This window comes from Mytilus californianus, unplaced genomic scaffold (assembly GCF_021869535.1).
Source record: "Mytilus californianus isolate M0D057914Y unplaced genomic scaffold, xbMytCali1.0.p SCAF_6, whole genome shotgun sequence".
In the NCBI taxonomy this organism is placed as follows: domain Eukaryota; kingdom Metazoa; phylum Mollusca; class Bivalvia; order Mytilida; family Mytilidae; genus Mytilus; species Mytilus californianus.
In genome coordinates this window covers 36,911,833-36,923,165 of record NW_026262712.1, presented here as the reverse complement: position 1 = coordinate 36,923,165, position 11,333 = coordinate 36,911,833, and the positions used below count along the sequence as shown (strand labels likewise).

Here is an 11,333-nt window from a genome sequence, read left to right as displayed (position 1 = left end):
CTGTCAAATTCCTTCTCGTGATATAATTGTACTGAGTCTGAATTCGTATGGCGGGTGCATCATGCATAGATGAAGACGCATTCCTATCGACACGTCCGGTAAGCTCCTTTTGAGTTTGTGTGATACCATTATTTTTTGTCTTGGTTGGTTATTCCTATTCATTTACGAATTAGGAAAATCATCAAAATTATTCCATCATGTCTTATATATATTGTATTTTACTATTTGATTCTTGAATACCAATTGATTCCAAGGTGATGATTAAGTATTAAACACTTACTGTCATCTTTTCCTCCAGAACCTACAAGTATATATATTAACTAAATGGTTAGGGATAATGAAATCGAAACCGAAACAACAAAAAACAACATCAATAACAACACACTTAATTACTACTGCCACAACTACCATTACTCTATCTTTTTTCTGCGACTACTACTACTTCTACTACTGCTACAACAACAACAACTACTACTACCACAACTACTTCTACTGCTACAAATGGTCCTTCATCATATCAAAATTATGTTTCATTTAGTATCTTCTTTAAAAAGCTTCTTATTTTACAAATTTAGAAACTCAACGGTTGACATGGTTGACAAGAAGCCCGAAGCTGGAAATCACTTATTAAAATGTCTTTATCTCAAATGATCCAACCTCATCTGTGTGTTAAATGTTTAAGAATGATTTGAACGTGACATATATGAGAACTAAAATTCATTCACGAATAATGCTATGCATTTGAATATAAAAACTAAAATAAAATCGTATGACATACATATGGTAAATGATAAAGGAATTATTCTATTACATAAAATAAATAAAAAACAAAAACAAAAAAAAAACTTGTTTTATAAACTTTAAGCATTTTTCTATTGAAAAAACATTTGAATTAATTCTGTATATACTTTTGAATAATTATTTAATAAGTACAATTCAATTATATCATTTATAGCACCTCGGATAATTTAGTGACGTTGTGATAGGTTTTACGCCGTCCTATGTAGTACTTTTAAATACACAAATGATTGAAAATTAAGAAATACAAACTCGAAAAATAAATCTTTTTTTTGTTTTACTTTATTTTCAGTCTGAATAAGTGTGCTATACTATTGGGTAGTATATTATCAACTTTATCAAAAGATATACTGCAAAAATTGACTTTTGTTGTTATGAAAACAACTTTTTGGGGATTATTTGAAAATAAGTAAGATAACTAGACTGTAGCGTACAGTTAAGCCCTAGAGATTGATTAATTCCAGATATTAGACTTGGCTTAATTATGATTATTAGATATACATGTACATGTATTATACTAAATTTTACCTACCGTCGCATTTTCCAGTGTGTTGATTACAGCCATCAGCTCCACAGTTTAATAAGCATTTCAAGTGACAAGTCTGTCCATAGAAGCCTACCTCACACCCTTTACATACTCCCTGTGATACACACTTAATGCAATGTTTGCTACAGTTCATGAACAGTAGCGTACAGTTATAATTTGTAGTATTATTGCTACAGTTCTTGAGCAGCAGGTGTATGCTGTTCTCAAGTACGCCAGGTTCTTTAAAATCATAACTGTGGTCCTTCTTTAGTGTACCTTTTAAGTCCTCTGTTTCAAGGAGAGTAAAATTAGCAGAAGTAGTCTTGGTATATTCATTTTTTATATCTGCAATACATTTACAAACTAAACAAATATAGGCTTATAAGTTTACAGAAAAATAATTCGCATTGCACTGCATACTTATCATTTATGACTACATGATTACTTCTTATACAAATCAGAAATACTTAATAAAGCCCTATAACCAATAACAATTTATCGTTCGATTTTATTTATGTAAAAACTTCTGCAGACGCTCATAGAATGCACCTGAGCGCGTCCAACATCCAACTTTCAACCTCCAACCAAGTTATTGTTTGATTCATATTAAGTTGCTCAAATTGGTTTTCTGTGTAACGTTTCGAGGCATATAGATGATCTTTTCGTCTAGTTTCTTTGGCTTGATTATGGGGGCACAAAAATGAACGCTCTGAATCAAGTTAATAACCCTTCCTTCTCATATAAAATCTATTACATTATTATAAGTCAAAACACTTATGGATTAGATGGATCATAAGAAATAAATTAAGACAATACCTTTCATCAACACAGGAGTAAAGGCCAACAGCACCAAAGTTGTAAACATTACAACCATAATCAACTAGAGAATCTTCTACGGAAAACGAAACTAACTATCAATCCGGTTTCTACTACCCGGTTTCCTTAATATATATGTTTGTGCAAAGTGCATGCTATACAAAGAAACTATAAATCATACTGTTTTATAGACTGACCAACAGAAAAAACGCACATTGCCCGACCAAGTTGTTTTTCGTCTGAAAGTTTTATTCAATCTTTTGTTTAATTGATAAATATTAATCATAAAACAGAAGAAATAAAAATGCAAGGGGACAAATTTATTTTTTTTGAACCGGTTTTTATTATATCAAAAGTATCGAAAAAACAAAAGGCATAAGTTAATCATTTTGTTTATTACTTCTTGGTTCAAAATGCGTTTGGAGATGTAAAAAATAGTTATCTTTTCGTTCTTTTTATTTGAGTAGTGATTTTCAATAGCTTAAAATTACCGGCATTTAAAAAAATATTAATTTGTGCGAAATGAAAAGCTGTTTTTTTCTGGTTTTCTTTTAAATTGGCTGTATAAAATTGTCTATGATGTCTTTAATATTGCGTCAATATTCATAGCTAATCCGATTAATACTTGGAGATGAAGCAATAGGATTTTTTTAATAACTAGGAGCTGGTTTCTTTTGTTATTCAGTATATTTTGTACAATAAAAGTGTCCTTGAAACCGTATCAAGAAGATATATTTACACTTGAACATAAAAAATAATACTAACGACAAAATGCACACTAGAACTAAAAACTTTAACAATTTTATTTGTTGACCTGGAATTGAATGTTTTATTGCTAAAATTGTTTTCGAAAATGTGTCCATTCTTATTGATATAAAGTTATATTTTTAAACTATAGTTAAACAAAAATCAGTTCTGTTTCAGGAGAGGTTGATCACGATAGATAACGCATCATATACGCATACTATTAAATACTTTAGACTCGATCATAACACAATGTTTCTAAAGGAAACACTGCCTTTTTAAGCGAAAGTAGCATTTATACTACCACTGTAAGCGGTCTTGAAGTCTCCTGATTAGATGATTGTTTTATGTCCACGGCAAATTTGAGATATGAATATACCAATTTTTACTTATTATGTATGTTTCTTTTTGTTCACACATTGTTGTCAATATAATGTAATATAAATATAAATTTTGATATTGCCATTTGATAAGGGATTTTCCGTTTTGAATTTTCCTTGGATTTCGGTATTTTTGTTATTTTACTTTCTTTTGTACTATATATACTCATAAGTTTAGATACACGACCATAGCAAAATGATTTTATATCTGCCTTGTAGAGCAAAAGTAGCATTTATATTACCACTATAGGCTGAATTGAAGTCAACTTATGATTAATTGAAGTCTCCTAATGGTTGATTGGTTGTTAAATGTTTGGATCAAGTGCAGCGGCAAATATGCAACATGTTGATGAGTGATCTGAATATACCCTGTATTACATATACTACACTGATAAACTGGGTTTAATTTTTAATGTTCTAGCTCACCAATTAACAGTCCAAATGAAGAAACATCACCCTATGATTCATATTATTTTGATTTCGAGCCACCTGTATTCTTATATGCCACTAATTTTCACGCAACTGCAAATATCCATTTAGAAGTATTTCGCTTGACAAAACTGGGGAATCAAACCATGAACTTTAACTACCTACAAAAAGTTCTTTATAAGTTATCATCAGTCCAACTCTTTAGCGCAATTCACTTCTATATTATTGAAACAAATGATTGTTTTAGACTTACTGAGGTTTATGTAAATCACGTAAATGATGTCTCCTCATCAAAAGATTAATTATGCAAAGAGCAGTTATCTTCTGTGGGAGAGGCTTGTTTTTTTTCATAGTAAATTGGTTTTTTTTTAAATTTCTTAATAGAAGTTTGTTTCAGATGGGAAGTGAAAAAATAGTTTGTAGCCATTGAAATTCGAAAAAAAAACTAATTTTGTAATTATTTCAATTATAATGCAGAAACCAGTCAGCTTGTGTTGTCATTCAAATTTTAATAAAATAGATTGGTTTTATACTTTCCATCATTTCACTGTCTTGAATCAATTTTTCTTTGTTACGAATTCATAACTTATAAATAGAAAACCCTCAAAAGAATAACTAAAAATAAATATATTTGAGTACTTTTATATATTGATTGCCAATATCTATTTAGGTCAACATTACAGATAACATTCAAGATCATTTTTTTATCACTTGGTAAAATAAATAATACTATCAACTAAATGACGCAAAAACCACCTCCGCAGTTAATTCTTAATATCACAATTTAAGGTAAGTTCATCAATTGTTCCATACTTAATCCGACAAAACTATGTAAATTGAATACAAAATCATTGTTTGAGATTAGTAGGTAAAGGGGAACAATCCTTGTTTTTATGTTCTTACTTTCACCTGAAAATCGGTATGAAAAAAAATGAGAATTGGGGTTTACAGCACTGATGCAGCAACTCATCAAAGATAGCAAAAAAGTAAAATAGCAAAAATACCGAACTTCAAGGAAACGGGAAGTCCTTTATCAAATGGCTAAATCAAAAGCTCAAACACATCAAACGAATAGCAAACAACTGTCATATTCCGGACTTGGTACATGCATTTCCTTATATAGAAAATGGTGGATTAAACCTGGATTTATAGCTAACTGAAAGGATTCTTACATGGCACGACATGCTTTGTTTATAGACGACAATTTTAAATTGAAATGCGGACGAGACCAACAGGTATTTACTCAAAACACATCAACGGTATAGAGCATCAACTAGGAATGAACAGAACTGCTATAAATCGCCAAATTCAGCTTGGCAAGTTAAAATTGCAAACTAAGTGTAAGTACCATTACGTTATATCAGACATGGCATCTAATAAATGAAAAGTATCTTTAGCATATATCAAACTCTTATTCGTCCAGAATCTAAACAAGTTATGAATCAACGTCTACTGAAACAAATAAATTTGCCTTCTTCGTACAATTTGTTGGATAATCTTCACAAACTCATCTCATAGCAATGGTTTGGAAAAATGTAGATATACATATATATCTTTAAATACATTGTATATATTGAAAGGAAATTTACAAAAGAGCAGTTAAAATTGTCTTAAGTCAACCTTTTCTGAGTTGTAACCTTGGTATTTGCTTAAAATTCATTAACAAATCGGAATCGGAAGGAAAGATAAGCCCAAAATCTTGACTTATAATAAATCAACATTTACTTTCTTAAACACATTTGTATTTCAGAATGTCAATAGAAGCTGATTCTAAAAATACTTCAAATTCAGACAGGATGGCTTTTGTATTAGGCTATACTGGTGAAACAGGAAAAGCACTGGTCAAAGAACTTAGTAAGAGAAAAGTATTTAAGAAAGTTATATTAATTGGGAGGAGAGAAGTTCAGCTTGAAAAAGATTTAGAGTTTGTAAGTACATGTAGCATATAACCATAAAATTAAATAGAAAAGCATAGAATGCTCCAAAACCAATAAAGTTAATTTTATTTTTGTTGACATTTACCGTAGAAAGGCTTGTATAGTTTGCACTGGTACATAGTCCGCACCCCCTTCTCCCCACGAAATTTTAGGTAAAAAAACTTTTTGTAACTGTTAGAAAAGGTCTAATGAAACTCCGGTAATTTCAAATCCTGTGCGGTCGTTTGCGGTATTTTCTTGGGAAAACCTATTTTCCATCATCAAACAGAAGCTGAAACTGCTTGTAAATGATTCTAGAACGCTTCATGATTGTTAAAATAAGTTTAATTCACTTAAAAAACAATTTAGAAACTTGTGTATGCTTAAACAGGAAGTTTAAAAAGCACGTGTAAAAGAAGAAACTAACCGGTGAGAGTCGAAATCCGTACATAACAGATATCACTATAATACGACTTTGAAAGTAAAACAGTTCCATCCTTTTGTAAAACAGTCTTTAATATATCTATCACATTAATGTTTGAAGGGTCTTAAGCTAATACAAACCATATTAGTCAGTATAAAACACCAAAACGGAACGAAAACAATAACCGATTACGTTTTGTAGTTTACAAATTCTAAGCTGGTTTACGGTTGTCTTTTTCACTATGTTTGTATCGTTTCAATCAAGCAGATACCAGTTTATTTCAACCAATGCATTGAAAATAAACGAGAAATTTGTAATGAAAGGTTTAGTTTTTATATTTATCAGTATTAATTTGATATTGAATAGAAATAACTTATTAATATGGATGAGTTAAAATTATTAGTTTGAAAAATGATAAGAGCGCCCTCTACAATATAAATAACAAAGATGGCGGAACGTAAACAAACCACCTCGCCCGCGAAATTGAAATTTTTCTCTTATTTCTTGCTTATTGTACTCTATAGTCCGCACCCCGTCTGGATGGTCCAATTTTGGAGAATAAAACCGCGGACTATGCAAGCCTTTCTACGGGTAAACAAAAGAACGTTACCAGAAAGGACTATCACCGCCTTATACCACCCCTGCTATGCAGTATGGTATTTTACCTTTTTGAGATATTTCATAGTAGATAAACTTTATGTTAACTACAATTGAATTATGCCAATATCAAAGCATCAGTTACTAGGCGAACAAACAACTTCCTACCAGCAGAGATATATGGAACCTCAGGCCATTACAAAAAAATGCTTATAATTATAGCATTTAAATTTCAAACTTAAATTATACATGTATAATTCTTAGTGTTCTAGCTAGATCAAGTCAGCATTTCTGATTACTTATAGCGTTAACTTCCCCTTTTCAGACATCAAATACATTTATTAAACAAAAACACTATACAATATACCTTATACAACCCAGGGAAGTTGATACTTTTATGACCGTTCTAGAAATATTTATCACATGGAATTTTGTTTATCGTACTAAGTTAATTCATTGAATTAAAAAAGATTTGAATATTCAGTGAATGATAATGGAAAAAGCACAACTAAAGACACTTACCTGTAGTTGTATTTTTTGCGACAGGAACAAAAAGTGGTAGATTTCGATCGTTTAAACGACTACAAACATGATTTCCAAGACGTGGATACAGGCTTTTGTTGCATTGGTACCAGTAAAGCGAAATCCGGTGGAAAAGTTTGTATGGCTAACTTATTTTTATTAATGTTACACCTAATAAAACTTACTATAACAATTACCATAAAAACAATGTTATTTAATATTATAGAAATGAATAACGTGTACGCACGGAGTGGTGTTTGTGATTTTTGTATTAATATCTCTTAATATAAAAAAGGTACGTTTGAAAACAAAGTGAACCGTATTAAGAATGATGACTAAGTTATAGTATAGTAATAAATATCCCCATTCGACAAAATTAAGATTGCCATCACACAAAATATACTCATTCTTAAAATTAATTTAATTTTAATGGCAGGGAAAAATCAAGTAAAAAAGGTTAAACAAAAATTCGAAGTCCAAGTTAGATTTAAAAATTGAGATTTCCATTAAACCTGACAAAACCAAAATGCTTGACTGCATCAACCAACGAAAAAAAAATGGAGAGCACTTGTCTTCGTACAGTTATTACATAAGTAAGCAATCATATATTGTCCTTGATAAACAGACAAATGTCTCTAAAAAAGGGTCACTAAACACTTTTGTTATGTAGAGTCGGAAATCAAAAAGGTTTAATGTGAATATTTGAATTTGTTAGATAAAACTGTTTTTAAAAAGTGATTAAGAGAACTTGGCATTTGAAACTATTCAAGTAATGAATTCAATAACATATGCTAATTGTAAAGAAAAAAAAAACGTTTATTTTTTGTTAATAGGCTGGATTTATTAAAGTAGATCATGATTATGTAGTAAATTCCGCAGCGATGGCTAAATCTGTAGGATGCAAGCATTTCGTATTGGTATCTTCTTATGGTGCGAACAAGGACAGCAGTTTCCTTTATCCAAAAACAAAGGTGATTGGTCATATATTAAAAAACGCTGATGTTTTATGTTATGACTTTCAAGCTGATTTTTATGTTAGTATATTTGCGCTAATTTCTTATGTTATGACAAAAACGCTGATTTATTCATATTCAGACATTTATGCTGTATTTTCATATAATAAAATTTACTGAAACCTTTGAACATGAAGCTTTCAATCGTACAGGAATCATTATTTAAATATTCTGTACACATGTTATAATAAATTCCAAACTCCGTGAAGACCAACTTTCGCCTATGTCTTTCTACAGCTTATTTTTGACAAATTCGTATAAGCAAATACATGCATTACATGTGTTTTTGTTTTTAAAACTGTTGATGTTACTTTTTTTCAGGGCGAAGTTGAAGAAGACCTCAAAGCAATCAGTTTTGACAATCTATCAATTTTCAGACCAGGGTAGTTATCTAATAACGTTTATTTTTAATGTTCAGGTAGCGCTTTTGACGCAGCACAAAATTTATCAAGCGTTACTTGCTTTTGAACATTTGATGCAATGTCACCATTTTACATCCACTTGTTTTCAAAAAAATATTACTCTGATTTTACTAGGTCAATTTAAATTGTTTATTCATCTTTGTCAATAACGAGTCGTTATTTTAATGTCTACACAAGGAATTAATGTCACATATGCAAATAACTTCTTATGCTGTATTGCAAAAACAAATAAACCTTATTGATGATGAGTATAAAAATTTAGAAGGTGTGCACAGAAAAAAATCAGTTCACTCATGAATGAGGACAAAAGATGTAAACAATATACACGAGCGAATATATATTATCCACATTTTATACAAAATAAAATGCTTGTTTTAGTCGACAAAAGCGTATTTATTTTTTAAACACTTTTACAATAGACACATAAAAACTGGCTACAAGCCTTTCATAAGATGTTTCTTTCGAAATTATGTCTTTACAATTATATTAGGACTTTGATCTGGAAATTATTTTACTGGAGGTTCTATCAAGAGGCACTAGTTTTTCACTTGAAACGATTAGTTGTTAAACAATATCATATTTGTCCTGTCGAAATTGTGCTTTTAAATCTACCTTGAGAGCCCCTTATACTTTGTTTAGATAGAGTACTATAGAGTAGTACATAACTTATACAACTGTTAGGAACTTCAATAAAAGTATACAATCGGAACACGATGGTATTTTATTTCCATTTGTGTCAAAGGAAGAAAAGTGAATGACGATATATTGAAGTCAGAAGATAGTAAGAGAGAACCTTAACAAGAATCATTACTAAAGTTGCAAATCTATTTCGTGATGCATAATTTCCTTTTGGTTTTTATTTAGACAAAACAATTCCTTTTTCAGAATGTTACTATGTAATAGGGTAGAAAGAAGACCAATTGAAGCATGCTTTAGATGCTGCTGGAAACCGATGCCACAGTGGGTTGTAAAAGAAGGCGCTATCAACACAGACAACTTGGCTACAGCCATGGTGAACAAAGCTATCAATCCATCGTCTGAAAAGGTGGAAACCATCGAAAATAAACAAATATATGACTTAATTTGAACGTAATCAATGTGACGTTTTTCCGGTGTCGAGCTGATAATAAACTGTGATATCATTATTAATAAAACAATGGCGTATTTTGTACATATAATTACTCTAGAAGCAATTTGGTAAGCAACAGATTATGAGCCCATGTAGTCGAGGACATGCAATAACAATAAAACTTACTTTCTAACATTTTGAAGCACACACACATTCATTTGATTAGTGTTTGTACTTTGTGGAAATGAAATTACAAACAAGTTGAAGCTTGCTTAATTATTAGTGTGAATGTCTTGTCATTACTTGGAACCAGATGGTTACCTCTATGTAAATATAGTGTTAACCGTGTTATTTGATGCGAACATTACCAATCACTTTACTTCTTTCCAATATACACAGGTTTTTTGATGATTTGTGCATACTCAAACTTCGAGTAAAACTGTTGTTTCACTCTGTTTCTGATCTTTCTAGCTACTATTTCACTCTTTCTAGAAGTAATGTGGCCTAGACTATTATACCAAAACACGTGATTTCATCAATGGTCAAGTCATTGAGATCCAGTCGTTGGGCTTTATATGTATATGCCAACAACATTTAGGGCACTAATTTATTGAGAAGAAGGATCTAATGTTTTGTAAAAATGTATTCTAATTGGCCTATCACCTTAAAAGAGGGACGAAAGATACCAGAGGGAAATTCAAACTCATAGATCGAAAATAAACTGACAACGCCATGGCTAAAAAATAAAAAGACAGACAAACAATAGTACACAAGACACAACATAGAAAAGTAAAGACTAAGCAACACGAACCCAACCAAAAACTAGAAAGGGAGGGGTGATCTCAGGTGCTCCGGAAGGGTAAGCAGATCCATGTTAATTTCTTCTAGGTTCAGTGAAGAAACGCGCATCTATCTTGTATACGAATTATATAAGTCTGGTGTCTTTGATGAGTGTTTATCTGGTGTCACCATACTGCAGGAGCACGTCGGTTATCAAAAGTGACAAAAGTAATACATAGAAACCTACTCATAAATATTATTGCCAAAAGGCAAAGAGATGTTGTCAAGGAGAAAATGATCAAAAGTTTTAATCATCTTATCACAGGTCTAAAAATTTGTATCTCGCATATATGTCTTTAACATTATAGAAGGCTTTATATGGGTTACAGTAAATATGTATTTTCAATTATATTTTTCACAAAGGACATTTTGATAAAATAGGAAAAACTTATATGAAATTAGTGTGAAAAGAGTCGAAAAATAACGGATTTGACATGACTATTGAAGGCACTTTCCATATAACACGTACACAGGCCTTTCTCTTTAACATGACTTAGCCTTCAAAACAGCCATAAAACACTGGCTGATTTTGATTTTGAACTTCCTCATCCTTTTAAATAGGCATCAATGAATATGTTGAATTGAAAGGTCGACCTCAGAGGGTTTTCGTTATATGAATTTTGTTCTTTCCAATTAAATGCCAAGGAAACATTTTATAAGGTAAGGATATGACAGAAGACAAGTAATTGTGCTATTTTGTAACATTCATATTCAAAAGACATATCGATGTGGTTTTACTAACGTTCTCTCATATTCCGACATTATTTTTTTCGATATCCAGTACAACATTTTATCGAGTTCATAAATATTAAACATTCAAAATTCAATATAGGGAGT

The 11,333-nt window shown here is 30.9% G+C and overlaps 1 long non-coding RNA gene across 1 annotated transcript; it reads left to right on the top strand.

Moving 5' to 3' along the window:
- Nucleotides 1–7,176: 7,176 nt before the first annotated feature.
- LOC127705409 (uncharacterized) lies at nt 7,177–9,854 on the top strand. The gene is made up of 4 exons (XR_007983868.1): nt 7,177–7,287; nt 7,986–8,123; nt 8,487–8,548; nt 9,473–9,854. It is a non-coding gene; the product is annotated as an uncharacterized LOC127705409 (long non-coding RNA).
- The last annotated feature ends 1,479 nt before the right edge of the window (nt 9,855–11,333 follow it).